Raw genomic sequence first — 14,432 nt, forward strand, 5'->3', positions numbered from 1 at the left:
TAAAAGGAGTTTAGCAGCTGCACTTTGTAGGAGCTGAAGGCGATTAATCAAAAAGCCCTGTTGAGCTAAATACAATGACTTGCAATAGTCGATGATAGTAAGCACCAGAGATGCCACCATCAATGCATGCTGATGCAATGGAAGAAAGTGGATCACTTTCCGAAGGATCTTGAACTGAAAGGGATCAGTCTGGCAAACTGCACTAACCTGAGATGCAGCAGACCAAGATGAAAAAAGCTTCACACCCAAGTCCTTGACTAAACATACAGGGGTAGGCAAAGGGCCAAAATAGGAGGGCCAGAAGCTGAAGACCACAGCGCTGATGCAGACAAGGCACCGACCATCATGCCCTCCATCTTGTCACCATTTAACTTAAGCCAGTTGTCACCCATCCAACAACCCACCGCCTCCAGGTAACCCCTCAGCTGAGATGCTGTATCATGAGTCAAAATATTTAACAGAACAATGATATGCGTGCCATCAACGTAGGCGTTGCACCGGAAGCCGTGGGAGTGGATAAGGGTGACCAGCAGCTTGATATAGACATTAAACAAAACAGGGGGCAGGGCTGACCTTTGCGAATCCCCACAGGTCAAAGAAGCTGAGGCAGATCAAAAGGGACTGAGAACCATCTGTGAGAAAAGGCCGAAACCACGATAAAACTGTTCCTGTAAGGTCTGTACCAGGTAGACGGTTGAGTGGAGTGGTCGATAGTATCGTATGCAGCTGATCTAACAGAATCAGTGCACCCACTCCACCCCGATCAAGGAGACCTGCCAAATCATCTACCACTGAGACGAGCACACTTTCAGTACACCGTCCAGGGCAGAAGCCTGACTGAATGGCATCAAAGAAGTGAGTCTTTTTAAGGAACTTGCCAAGCAGGAGGCCAATCAATGAACAAGACGTTTCATCAAGAAAGGCAAAAGAGATATCAGATAAAGGTTTACCGGAATAGTAAAATCTAAAGTTGGCTTCTTGAGGAGAGGGATTACAAGAGCATGCTTTATACCAGAGGAATCACAGCAGAAAAACATGAAAGAATTGACTGCTTGAGCCACTCTTGGACCACTAGAGGGCATGATCTCCTTAAAAATAGGCAAAGGAATACCATAAATGGGAGAGGCGGACTTCATTTTATTCGTGGCAGTCACAATTTCAGCCACTGAAAAAAGTGGGAAAAACGGCCCATAGCTGATCAGTAAGGGGGCTCAGAGTATCCAGGGAATGTTTGAAATTTTTCAAACATGACAGCTATATCATATCTCGAATGTCAGCAATTTTCTGAATGGAAAAAACTGTCCAGGGTTTGGCAGAGCATCTGTGAGGGAGGAATAGAGGCCTGTGGAGCAGATTTAGTGGATAGCGACAGAACGAGGTGAAACAGTTCTTTCAGGTTCTTTAGTGCAGTCTCAATGTGCCGAGTATAGAACATGCATTTCGCCTTGAGAATGGCGTTGTGGTAAACCCTGGTAGCTTGGCGCACGTGCACATTATCTGAGGTACAATAGGAAATGCGCCGCATGCGCTCCACTTGTATTTGTTTGAGCCGTAGCTGCCGCAAATCTTCATTAAACCATGGCTCAGTGGGCTGGCCACAAACTTGACAAGTTTTCAAAGGGGCCACTATATGCTGTTGAAGTAAATATGTATGTTAACATAGCCAATCAGTAGTGTCCAATGCATCGCAGGCCTCAAGTACATTCGATACAGTAGCAGAAGGTTCAATAAGATGCCATCTCCGCCTGGTAACATTGTGGGTAATAGATGTGGGATGGTCGCACTCAAAAAACACACTAAACGGAACAACAAAATGATCTGACCAAGTTATCTTAAGTGCAGGAAAAATAGAGGTAGAAATATTGAGAAAAGATGCCTGATGTTCCCAGCAGGGTACGGGAAAACCTGAGCTCCCTTGTTGCCAACAGCGGATGGCTACCTAGATTTTGTTGTTTCACTTTTTCAGTTGTCAGTGATTAATGTCAGATTTTGTCCTCTGATTGGCATGATTTAATCCTCAAACTAGTTTTCGATGATGCATTTTTTAATCTGTTTTGAATGTGGCCTGTGCCGAATTTGCAAGTGAGTGGCCCAACCCTTGTAACATTTTTGGATGGAGGCAATCAAACAATATTTATAGTATTTCTAACTCTTTAAATCATGTGTGCAGAGTTAGCTGTTAAAATCATTTTTCTCAAATGAGCACAAGATTGACACTCTGGGCCTCATTCCGAGTTGGGCGCAAAGGGATTACCGGCACCGGTAAGGACACTGGTGCCGGTAAACCCTTTGCGCCCTACTACGAGTTCCCTTAGTGGGTCCCTCCTTTAACGCCTGGTCTGACCAGGCGTTATGGATGGGACCCGCTAAAGGAAATCAGAGCCAATAACGGTACCGCAAATTGCATTACTGTTATTAGCTACTTCCCCATTCCCATTGAGCCCTATGGGGGCTCGAATGGGGAATGGTTTTATCAATGGGGACTTACCAGTCCCGCAAAGGTCGGACTAGACCGGTAAGTCCCCATTGAACGGGCCCAGTGCCGGTAGCGTTATTGGAGGCAGTCATGGCGCAAATAGCACCATGACTACCTCCGAGCTCGGAATGAGGCCCTCTATGTTCATTTGCCAATGCCCAGCATAACATTTGCCAGACATTTTGCAGTTTATTTTGCATCCGTTAGTTTAGTTTTATGCACTCGTGGAATTCTTTTAGGTTGCAGACCCTACTGAGAAGTATCTGCTTCATGTGTAAAGTCTATGTGGCCCATCACAGCCAGTGCCACCTGGATCTAGTGCCTGGAATATGGCTTCTTGGACCTCTAACAAGGTGGTGTGGAGAAAGTTTGTTTTCCATCTTGTGGTGTCTTATGGTGTATTTTGGTTTAAATGTATATTTTGTTTTGAACCAGTAGAGGTGTCAACCGGAAATACAAGGTCTGCTATCCAAATCCCATACTCTGCAATTGGAACCAGTGGAAATCAGCCGTGTCATCAAATGACATTTCGATCAGGACTGAGCTGCAAGCTGCTGCTACCAAGCTCAATGCCATCCACCTCAGTGTTTTCTTCTTCTCACATGCATAGTGTGTTTCGTGTAATGCAGGGCTACTTTGAAGCCCGTCGCTATATCATTAGAGTACACTACGGAACTATGGACAGAGGACCCTGGAAGGGTACGTAGAAAAATGGAAAAGAAACATTCGAACATAAGATTATTGCCTTTGCTTTGTTAATAGTTGTTTTTAGATTTGGCTAGTAGGTGATGCTTTTGTGCTAAAACAATTGCATTGTAGTACAGATAGGTGGGGATGAGATATGATGAGGGACACACAGTATGGGGATGTTGTTTGGTTATTTATTCACCTATTGACAGCCTGGCCATGCTAATCTGAAGGCCATTCCCACACACCGTCTGCCTCTCCACGCCTGAAGCACACCCTCCTGGCATCTTTTTTTATTTGTGTTACTTGTTTTTCATTAAAACTTAACATGTTTACAAAAAATCTATACAAACGCCAATTTAGTTCATCAAAAAACATACATCATAAAACACTACTTCAACTAATAAAAACAAACAATAATACAAAGTCATCATTCATAGAATCATGTAAATACTTAAAAACCATCACGTTCTCATTTCTTTCGTCCTTCAATACAGGCCTCTTCTCATAGATAAAAATGAAACCCTCTGTCATCTTAATATCTAATAAGAAGTTATAAAGTGCAAACAGCATTCATTTCGAGCAGCATTCTGAAAATAACCTTACCCAGTGGCATAAGATTAAATCCTGGACATAATTGCTAAAACGTATTAATCGCAGGGCCTGTAAAGTTGTACACTCGGCATATAAATGATGAAATGTTTCGTCGGCCAAAACATAAAATTGACAGACCGAACTTTTTCAAGACCAATTTCTTTCCACCTACCACGATTTACGGCAGTGGGCAACATGTTTAATCGAAATCTAAGCATTGATCTAGCAAATTTCCAGGACAGGTATTTTATCAGATACCGTGCCAGAGTGCCCAAAATGCGCCGACTTTTTGCTAAGGCTTTATAACTTTTATATCCAGATACTTTATCACAGATGAGGCATCAATCCTGTTTCAAGAGACGTTCTCTGCTTTTCCCAAAGTCCTCCACTGCTTCAGCCAAATTCAGACTCATTTTCTCGAGTTGCCACTCACAGCTGTTTACTAAAGATTTTGCTATTTTGGGATATTTCACATCAAAGTCACTGAACAAGGAATACAGTAGTGGATTATTTAGTTTTCCATAGAGCTGGATTTTTTTCCATAAGATTTTTGTATTCAAGCTTGTAACGTAATATTGTCATTGGCACTGATCGAGGAATTCCTAAAGTACCGGGCCATATTTTACCCTCGATAACGTCCAAATCAAATTGCTCCAACTGATGGTAGATTTCCAGCCGTTACCCAATTATTTGAATACTTTTTGCCTCATAAAACTTGACAAGTGACTTCAATGAAAATGTCCCAAACCTGCTGAAAAAGTGCTTTATTGGGGAAATCACAGTTTTTACTCTTGACTTCAAAAGATGGCACAGCAATTGTTTACCCGGCTTTGTAAATATTTGGAAGCTAAGGTATTTCATTTCTGAGACTTCTTCTATAATACTCGTTAGTGGGCCACCGGTCTGTTTGCCTTCCCATTTTCCAAGGAACAACATTTTTGTTGTAGCCACATTTATAGTCAGATTGTTCAAACAAGCATATTGGTCAAAATCTTTCCATATCCTGATGATACCTACTCTGGTACAATACAGTCATATATATCATCAACATATGTTCCCCCAGAGCATTTAAAAAAATGTATAACTGTTGGAACAATAGCAGCCTTTTCAAGGGTCTCCCCCATGACCGCTAAATATAAATTAAAAAGATGGGTGCACAGACACATCCTTGTCATACTCCATTGTGAGTGTGGATTGCTCTTGTGGTATCTCCAGCTTGACTAAGTTGTACTCTTAAGGTGGTATTTGTATGTAGTTGTACAATTGCATTAAGCAGCAAGTTTTGGACTCCCCACCTTAACAATTTACTCCAGAGCAAATTTCTATCTACTTTGTCAAAAGCTAATGAGAGATCCACACTCGCTACATAAATTACAGGGACAACTCTCTGCCAAGACAATTGCTGAAGATGGTCTACCACTAATCCTGCCGTAGATGTACCGACCCCTGCTCTGAAACAATCTGGTTTGTTTTAATCACTCCATTGGACTCTGCCTATACACTCACTTCTCGCAAGAACAAAGAAGCAAATCATTTTGAGTCAGTGTCCAGTTGAGCGATCAGTCTATAATTGAGTGGGTCGCTCTTGTTCTCCTTCTTATAAATGGGCACTATATTTGCTGTTGACCAAGTAGCTGGCGTTTTACATTGAAAAATGATTTCTTTAAACAAATTGAACAAAATTTCAGCCCAAAATGGAGGGTCTGATTCAAGCACCATATTCCAGAGACCGTTTGAACTGGGGACCCTATAACGACTACATTTCCCTATCAACAGCTCAATATCAAGTAAATTGTATTATACTGTAGTTGTCATTTATATAGCGCTTTTTACCATTATTATAGTCTGAATGCGCTAGTGGTAGGAATGCCCTCAGGGACCGAAGTCCGGAGTGTTGGAGGGCATGGAGTAGGATTTATGATGTGGTGCATTTGACCAAATACGGCTTAGCAGGCTGGCCAGGTTCTGATAGAAAGCAACCCATGAGGTCAGGCATGTGGATGGGTGCTGAGAGGAGTCAGGAGATGGCGGGAGTACTAGATATTCACTATGTGTCCAGTGCGCTCAAATTTGTCGTAGGTCTTCGCTGCATACTGATGTCAGAGGTGTTGAGGCGTAGTCTTGTGTAAGTAGGCGGAACAATTATGTAACCGGCAAGATCACATTTGTCGTAGTCATTGCTGTATTTTGATGTGTGTGGGAAGCCATGCCTGTGGCCAGTGTCCACCGGAGTAGTGCATTATACGTACCTAACAGTTTGGGTGGAGATTTGTTGTATGAGCACCTGATCAGGTAGTGGACTTCCTCTGTCAATTCTTGCAGCTGCGATAAAATGGTTTGTGACAGCGACAGTCTATGCTTCACAAATTGCAATTAGAGCAGGATGGGATATACTTGCAGGCTCTTACAGGTGGAGAGCATGGCGAATCTTCCCAGATATTGGGCCTCATTACGAGGTTGCCCGGTAAGGCAAAAACAATGCCGGTATAGTAATACCGGCATCGTTTACCGTCCCGTTGCATTCCGACCCGCAAACCCGGTATTAGTGGCACCCTAAATAACGGTGCCGCTAATAGCGGCATAGGTGCGTACACGCACCCCTTCAGGGAGCAAATACCGGCATGTCGGTAATAGGGGGAAATCCCAACCTACGCAGACATGCAAATACCGGCATCGCGAAGCCGGTAATCATGGGCTGCACGATGCCGGCCATACAGGTATCGCGGACCACCTGCAAACAGCAATCAGGATACAAGGCAGCTGCCACAGGTGCACACAATCCCCACAGGTGGAGTCAATGGAGGCTGGGCCAGTATAAACTGAGCACACCCACACACCACCCCTCCCCCCCACAGGTGGAGGCAATGTAGACTGGCCCAGTACAAAAGGAGCACACCTACACACCACACCCCTTCCTACACCAAAATGCTACCACTAGCTGTTGCAATCATGGCGCTGGAGTACATGCCTATACTGCTACAACTACAGCAACAACTACAGCAGCAGCAACAGACAGCACAGAGGAGACGCAGGAGGAGAAGGAGGGTGAGACAGGCCCAGCAATTACTACCAGCGCAGCCACCAGTGCCTCGTATGCAGCCACCAATCCCTCGCACCAGACCCAGCCCATTTAACCTAACCCCTGAGCAGATCCACACCCTGTACCAGTTGGACCGTGACACCATCACCACCATAGCGGACATGATACAGAACGACATTGCCAGCCACATAGAAATACGCACTGCCATCCCCCCACTACTAAAGGTGGTGTCTGTGCTACACTTCCTGACCACAGGCACCTACCAACACACAGTGGGCCAGCTGGATGGCATTTCACAACCACTATTTTCACGCATGCCGAACCAAGTGCTGGATGCCCTCCTGAAGCACGCAAGCACCCACATATCCCTACCACGGACTGCCCAGGAGATAGCCGAAACCAAAGTAGGCTTCCATGCACTGGCAGGCATGCCCAATTGTGTTGGTGCCATCGACTGCACCCATGTGGAATTGGTAGTCCCCCATGCCATAGAGGCGGTGTACCGCAATCGGAAGCAATACCACTCCATCAATGTGCAAATGGTATGTGACTCCAGCAAGATCATCACCCATTGCTGCGCACGATTTCCTGGATCCACACATGATGCCATGGTACTGCGCAAATCCACGCTACCCCGTCACATGGAGCGACATGCTGGACCACGTGCCTGGCTGCTTAGTGAGTTGCACAACTGTCCCATGGCTGTGCTGTGGGGTACTGATGTGTGCGGGTGCAGAAGGAGGGGGCTACTGCACCTGGGTGGGAAAGGGGGGAGGGAATAGTGCACCAGGGGGGGAATAGTGCACCAGGGTGGGAAAGGGGGGGAATAGTGCACCAGGGTGGGAAAGGGGGGGGGGAATAGTGCACCAGGGTGGGAAAGGGGGGGGGGAATAGTGCACCTGGGTGGCAATAGCCAGTGAGTGGAGAATGCATGCAGAGCTAAACACTCCTCACCTGAACCATCCAAACACAACATGACACATCACTGGGCCACATATCACAAATAATGCATATGGATGACAACAAGTAAGAGGCACAACCAGGCCACCATGGTAATGGCAAGCAATGCATGACTGAACAGGATGGCAACTGTGGCAATGTGACCATGCATAGTGAAGAATATACAGCATGAATTGGAGGCTAAACATTGTCGCACTTCCACAGCACATCTGCCTCAGCATGCATGATTACACCCTGCATCATCTATTTAACCCCATCCAGTGTACCACACCTCATTACAGTATACATTGCATCTAGGTGACTATTTTGTATACGTACAGGGACATGTGCATGCCCACACCAAATAGCTGCTGCCATGACTGTGCTCCCTGAAGGTGGCAGTTCAGAGTGACACACACCTATTTGTATCTGCTTGCAGGTGATGGAGGATATCCCTTGAGGCCGTGGCTACTTACCCCTGTGCAGAACCCGCAGAACAGCCATGAAGAGGAGTACAATCGTGTGCACACTCGTACCCGTATTGTGATTGAGCAGACCTTTGGCCTGTTGAAGGCGCATTCCGCTGCCTAAGCAGGTCTGGTGGGGCACTCCTATATAGGCCTGAGAAGGTGGCAAAGATCACCATGGCCTGTGACATGCTGCACAACATGTGCGTCCGGAGGAATGTACCACTGCCACCTGACATTGACATGCATGGGCCGGGTGAGGATGAAAGGGATGGAGACGGAGGCGAAGGAGCCCCCCTGCCAGTACGTGATGCACGGGATGGCCATGCTGTACGCCAAGCACAAATACTTTTGAAACGCAGGGACCATGAAAGTAATGTGCCATTGACACACTGGCTGCATGTGGACATGCACACTTGTTTTGTTAGAAGTTCGCCACTGTACACCATCACACATTAAATGTACATGCACAAAATGAAGTATGTCCAGCCATTGATTTTCTTGCAAACAACGGGTGTATTTTTCAGACACGTGATAATGTAAACATATTCCCCTCACAACCCCCAGTGAACTCCCTCACCCACCCTACAAACCCCAAAAATACCCCAGTGAACTCCCTCAACCATTCTACAAACCCCAAATGTACACCAAACACTGTTCCCTTGACCAACATCCATTTGTCCAATGGCATTGTCTGCCCACTCTACTTCTTTGTTATTTTGGGATCCGGGGGTGCTATGTCCAAGCGCTGTGCACTCCTCCGCGTCATCCGCACGGGGCTTGATTGGGCTGAGGTCAAAGGGGTTGTGGCAGTGGAGGTGTCAGTGTCCGGTCCCATGCCTGCCCCAAGATGTGGTCGCTGCATTTGAGGCAGGTTTGACATCAGGGCTTGCGTAAGTGCCCCCAGACACTCCCTCATGGCAGTTGTGGATGCCTCAACAGTAGCAGTGTTAGCAGCGATGGCTGTAGCAATGGCCCTCATGGAGTCATTACCATCGGCAATTTGTTGCCGCATTAGTTCAAGCATCGACTCCTGTCGTGCCTCAACCCTTGACAGGCGAGCCTGGAAGGAGTCTTTGGCAGCAGGAGTGCTAGTGGCTGGGGTGGTGGTAGGCAGGGTGGTGGTAGGCAGGGTGGTGTAGCCAGGGTGGTGGATGGCACTTGCGTGGTGCCCACGTCCAGGGCACAGTCCTCCTCAAAGAGGCATATGTCAGACTCTCCAAGGTCCGAGTCGTGGAGGCATGGATCGTCGCTGCTCTCGGCCTCTGTAGGGGGGGAGGCTGGTAATGGGGCTTGGGGTGGGTGTGGTGGACATGACTGTGTCACCCTCATTCTCCACATCAGCATCCGCAACGTCCGCGGTGGTTGGCAGAGCGGGAATGGAAACGCCTCCCACTGTTGTGGGTGGCTTCTGCTGGACTCTGGCTGCAGGTGTTTCCTGCTGGGTTTCTGCCCGGTGTGGCACACTGCCTGTTGGTCTGGGCAGTTTGTGGGGCTGGGGGGTGGCGGTGGCCCTGGTCCCTTGTCGTGAAGTAGATGCACTTGCACCCCTGTCCTGCCTGCCATCTTCCTCATCGGTGCCTGGGGGATAGAAGAGATGCAGGTCATCAGTGATGGTGTCACATGGCAGCGATAATCTATTGTGCTGTGATATGTTCATACATTCATGCATCCAATTCTTACAGGGGTGTGGCATTTGGTGTTCTGAGGGGGCATGTGGGCAATCAATGCATGGCTGGTGGCATGGCATTAGTATGGTGTCTGTGTAGTGAGTTACATGGGCACGGTCGAGTCATATTGCACATGTGTTGGGATTGGGATTGGCACGCAGCATGCATTTGTGTGTGTCAGGGTGTGGCACACATTCTTGACTGGATATGTTGATGTGGGCCTGGGACATGGATTGCCTTGCCTAGTCTCACTTCCATGTCACTTGTGCCACACCATGGTTTACCCTACAGAGATGTGATGGGTGAGTCACCTTCTTCTGGGGATGATGCGGCGCCCACCTCCTGCTCTCCAATTCCCTCTATGGACTCGGGATCTATAAAGGTACTGGCTGTCTCCTCCCATGGAGTCAACTTCACTGGTGAGTGTGGCCCCCCGCCTGTCGCCATGTCGGCCCTCCTGTTGTCTGCCAGGATCTTCCTCAACCTGAGGCGGAGGTCATCCCACCGCTTGCGACAGTTGCGCACACTCCTTGGGGTGGTTCCCCACTGCCGACACCCTCTGTGCGACCTCCTGCCAGACTTCCTTCTTTTTGGTCTGGGCCGCATGCTTCATGTCGGTACTCCTGATGGTGTTCACATGCTGGGCCAGGGTGTCAGCGAGCATACTAAGCTCAGCGTCTGAAAAACGCTGTTTGCGCTTCCTGGGAGTCATCTTCCTGGTTGCCTTGGATATCCTGGTTATTTTCTGCCACAGCACAACACAAATGGACTGGTGGTTGGGGAGGATGGCAATGGATTGCGTTTTTAAAGATGGCCGCCGGCCCATTTCCCGTTCCTGCGCGATGACGTAATTTCCGGGTCCTTTTTTTGCGAACACGGTATTACCATGGTGGTATTACCGTGTCGGTATTTAGGGGTTGGTATGAGGCGGTACCGCTATGGTCGGGTCCCTCGATGCCGGTATAGGGGAGTTGGAGGCCCTTTAGCGGTATGGCAGAATTGCCATTACCGGCATGCGGGAACACGTGTGCTCATGCACTCGTAATCACCCGCTATTAGCGGGTTCATACGAGCACGGACCCGCTCATTCCGGCATGCCGGTAATGAACCCGCTTTTCCGGGCTACTCGTAATGAGGCCCATTGTGTGCATACTGAACCTTGCCAATTGTTACCTTTACCATGTGTGAGAAACCTGAAGGTGTCTCACCCGCTGGTCCTCAGAGATCTGTCATCCAGGTGGACAGGCCAGTTCCTGGCGGTGGGCCAGTGGGGGAGGATCACTTGGATGAGGGGTCTTCGGGGACTGGAAGTGGGACACTGAAGCATGAGACGCGGTACCGGCTTCCTTATAACACCTTTTCCCCATTCTACCCTGTAGGATATTCAGAAGCTCTGCCCCTCCTCCCTTTCCTGACACAAACACTTTCTTACATCGTTAAAGACAACGGGCTGACACCAGAGCTGTTTAACTGACATGTCCCAACACAAGGGTCAGGCAGAGTCAGGCAATTGACAATAACTTTGCACACCTGATAGCCCTTTCCCTTCCCCACAGGGATAAAAGGTGGGGCACGAGAGCACACTTTGAGCAGGACAAACGCACGAGGAAGCAGAGAAGAAAGGTGGTGAGACCTGGAGAGACGACAAGGAGGGAATTGCCCTTGCCCTTTTCAACTCAGACCCGTGAAGCCTACGAAAGGGAAATCATAAGACCGGGAAGTCTATCTGGCATGTGGTGTGACAGGTGTCAGCGGCACATGGGGCCCTCCTGCGCTGATAGCCAAAGCGGGGAGAAGCGCTTGTCGCTGTGGTGCCGTCCTTGACTCTGGAGACAAGAAATGCCAACAAGTTCAGCACCGCCAGTGAGTTGGAGAAAGCTGATAATAAACCGCACTGTGTTGAGCCCAAGGTTGCAAATGACAACATTTGTATGAACAACAAACCTCTGAACAAAGACTGTGTGTGTTTGAACTTTGAAACAAGCCCAGTGAAGCACCAGCTTCAGAGTGGTCAGTTGTAACTTGAGCACTCATTGGAAGGACTCTGGCCGGTCCCCTTTGCTGAAACTACAACTACCAGGAGGCCCTAGGAGAGGCCAGCATGAGGTCTCCGAGTGGTCATACGAGGGTCATGTCAAACCCCTTGTACAATCTTCAAGTCTCTGACAAGTTAACAAGTGGAAAACAAAGGGAAGTGAATCCTGCATTGGTGGAAAACAAAGTGAACTGTGTATTTGGCAAATGTGAACCCGACTGAGGGATGCCTGCGAATTGGGATGAACCATAATGCACCGAGAACATTGTGTCAACAAGAGGGAACCTGACCGAGGGATGTCCACAGTGAGTGATTGTTTAATAAGACATTGAGACTCTTGAATGTTACAAGTTGCTGATATTTTGAAAGAAAGGCCGTAAGGAACCCGACTGAGGGAAGCCAGCATTGTAAGAGGGATCGGAGCCCGGTTGAGGGGGACCCAGGGGTGAGGGGAAAATCACCCGACGTGAAGATTATTGAAAGGAACTTTTTGTTTGTTGTTTATGGCACATCAGGTCCTCTGAGGCAAAAGACTTTGTGTGAAAGAGATTTGGCCACAGAAGGCCCTCATATTGTGGAAGCGAACAGTAAGCTCATGATGGAGAAGTCCACGAGTGTGCAGTACTCAAGAGTCCTGCCTTGTCCCATGCTAAAAACATGAGCAAGGGAGACCACAGCTAAACCATCCTGAACACTTCTTTATTTTCTGGTGTACATTATTCCACACTATTGTGTAGCATAGCGGTAAGGATTGGCAATAGGTTATTTAGTATAGGCCCTTTTTATTTGACTAAGACACCACTAGGACTGTATTATTATTATTTGATGTTCGTAGCTTGCTCCCATCTTAGATTTAGGTTTAGATTAGGCATTTATCTCATACATTATACAGTTTAATAAACACCCTTCAACTGTGATCACTTGTGTCTGTCTTTACTTCAATACCATGCCTTCCTTACACATGGGAGGCCAACCCTTTAGTTCACCAGGCGCGATAACTGCCCATCCCTCGAGTCCTTTTAGTGCAACTCCGGGGTAGATCGCGATTGCCTTCCTCGAGTAATACATGAGAAACCCCCACCTGGCCTTCTGGCACGAGACAGGGCCTTGGCACACAATTGCTCCCATGACAATCCCCTGCTGCACATCACAATCACATCACAATCTATCCATGTGCGGTAGTGCTGTTATTCTAGCTCACCACTTTGACTGTGATTTGCCTGTTTTCCCTGTACGTTCCAGGTGGAGTGACTTATCAATCCTATGACATTTCATAGTGTGAAAAACGAGATGAAGGCTTGTGTTTCCAGCTGGTGGTGCTTGTGGGAGCCAAGGTCATGATTGGTGTTTGATAGTGTGTGAGGTCTGGGCTGGCGCGATAATGGCCAGCGCTGCCAGGGGCTGCAAGGCCGGGGTCACCGCAAAAATGACCAGCGCCGCTTGGTGGTGAATGTTCATATGCTCGGAGTGGGAGCTAAGGTCATGATTGGTGTTTCATAGTGTCTGAGGTCCTGACTGCCGGGAAAATGCCTGGCACTGCCAGGTATTGCGAAGTCGGGGCAGCCACGAAAACAGTTGGTGAAGCCTGGTGGTGAATGTTCATATGCTCGGATTGGGAATTGGAAGTTTAGGGACGGATTTCAGGATAATGCGGCAAGTAGCCAGGTTTTGAATACTTTTTTGAAGGAAAGGTAGTCCTCAGTGCAGCAAATGTGCAGAGCAAGAGTGTTCCAGAGTGTGGAAGCTAGGATAGAGAAGGCCAAGCCGCCAACTCTAGTGGAGTGGTAAGTAGGATTAGTGAGGATATCAAATTTTATATTCCAACTCTCTGGTTGACCCACATTTACTTAAAGCACATTAGAGGCAGCATACAGCCTTGAAATGACTAGCCTATTTTGTTTCTGTGTAGTGTGATGTACGGGAAGGATTGAACTAGGTGGTAGATGGAGTCAGCAAGGTATTGTGGCAGAAGAAAGGTCAGTGTTTTAACATGGCAGGAGCAATGTCGCCATTTTGGATGTTAAGGCCAAGCACACAATGATTGGAATAGAACGCTGGCCGTAATGAGAAGCTGCGGTTCTTTTAGATTAGCTCCGAAAACAAATCTCCTTTCCCGTTCCCCAAGAGAGAAGCCAAGGTCAGATGCTCCATGGTACACAGATATGCATTAATTGAATCCCGCTGCTGGGTCTGAATGTGATGGGAATGGAATTTTATTTGAAGGAAGAGCAGAAAAGGAGGCTCCCTTTGAAGGACACATTCATAAGAATATGGCATGAGGTTGTGTGATACCAATGGTCAAGGAGGAGATTTAGAGCACTACTGCCCTCACCTATGAGCAGTCATCTCATTTGAATTACATGTCTATGTATAAACAAACACGAATAAATCCCTGAAATTCAGACTCAAGAACGGTGCCCTGGTCACGTCATAACCAGGCACCTGAGGTTGGAAGGAGATAAGGGGAAGCTGGGCCTCATTAGGACCCAGGCAGAATGGGTTGAATGGCGCCGGTAAAGGTGCT

Source organism: Ambystoma mexicanum, chromosome 9, assembly GCF_040938575.1.
Source record: "Ambystoma mexicanum isolate Mex_15411 chromosome 9, UKY_AmexF1_1, whole genome shotgun sequence".
In the NCBI taxonomy this organism is placed as follows: Eukaryota; Metazoa; Chordata; class Amphibia; order Caudata; family Ambystomatidae; genus Ambystoma; species Ambystoma mexicanum.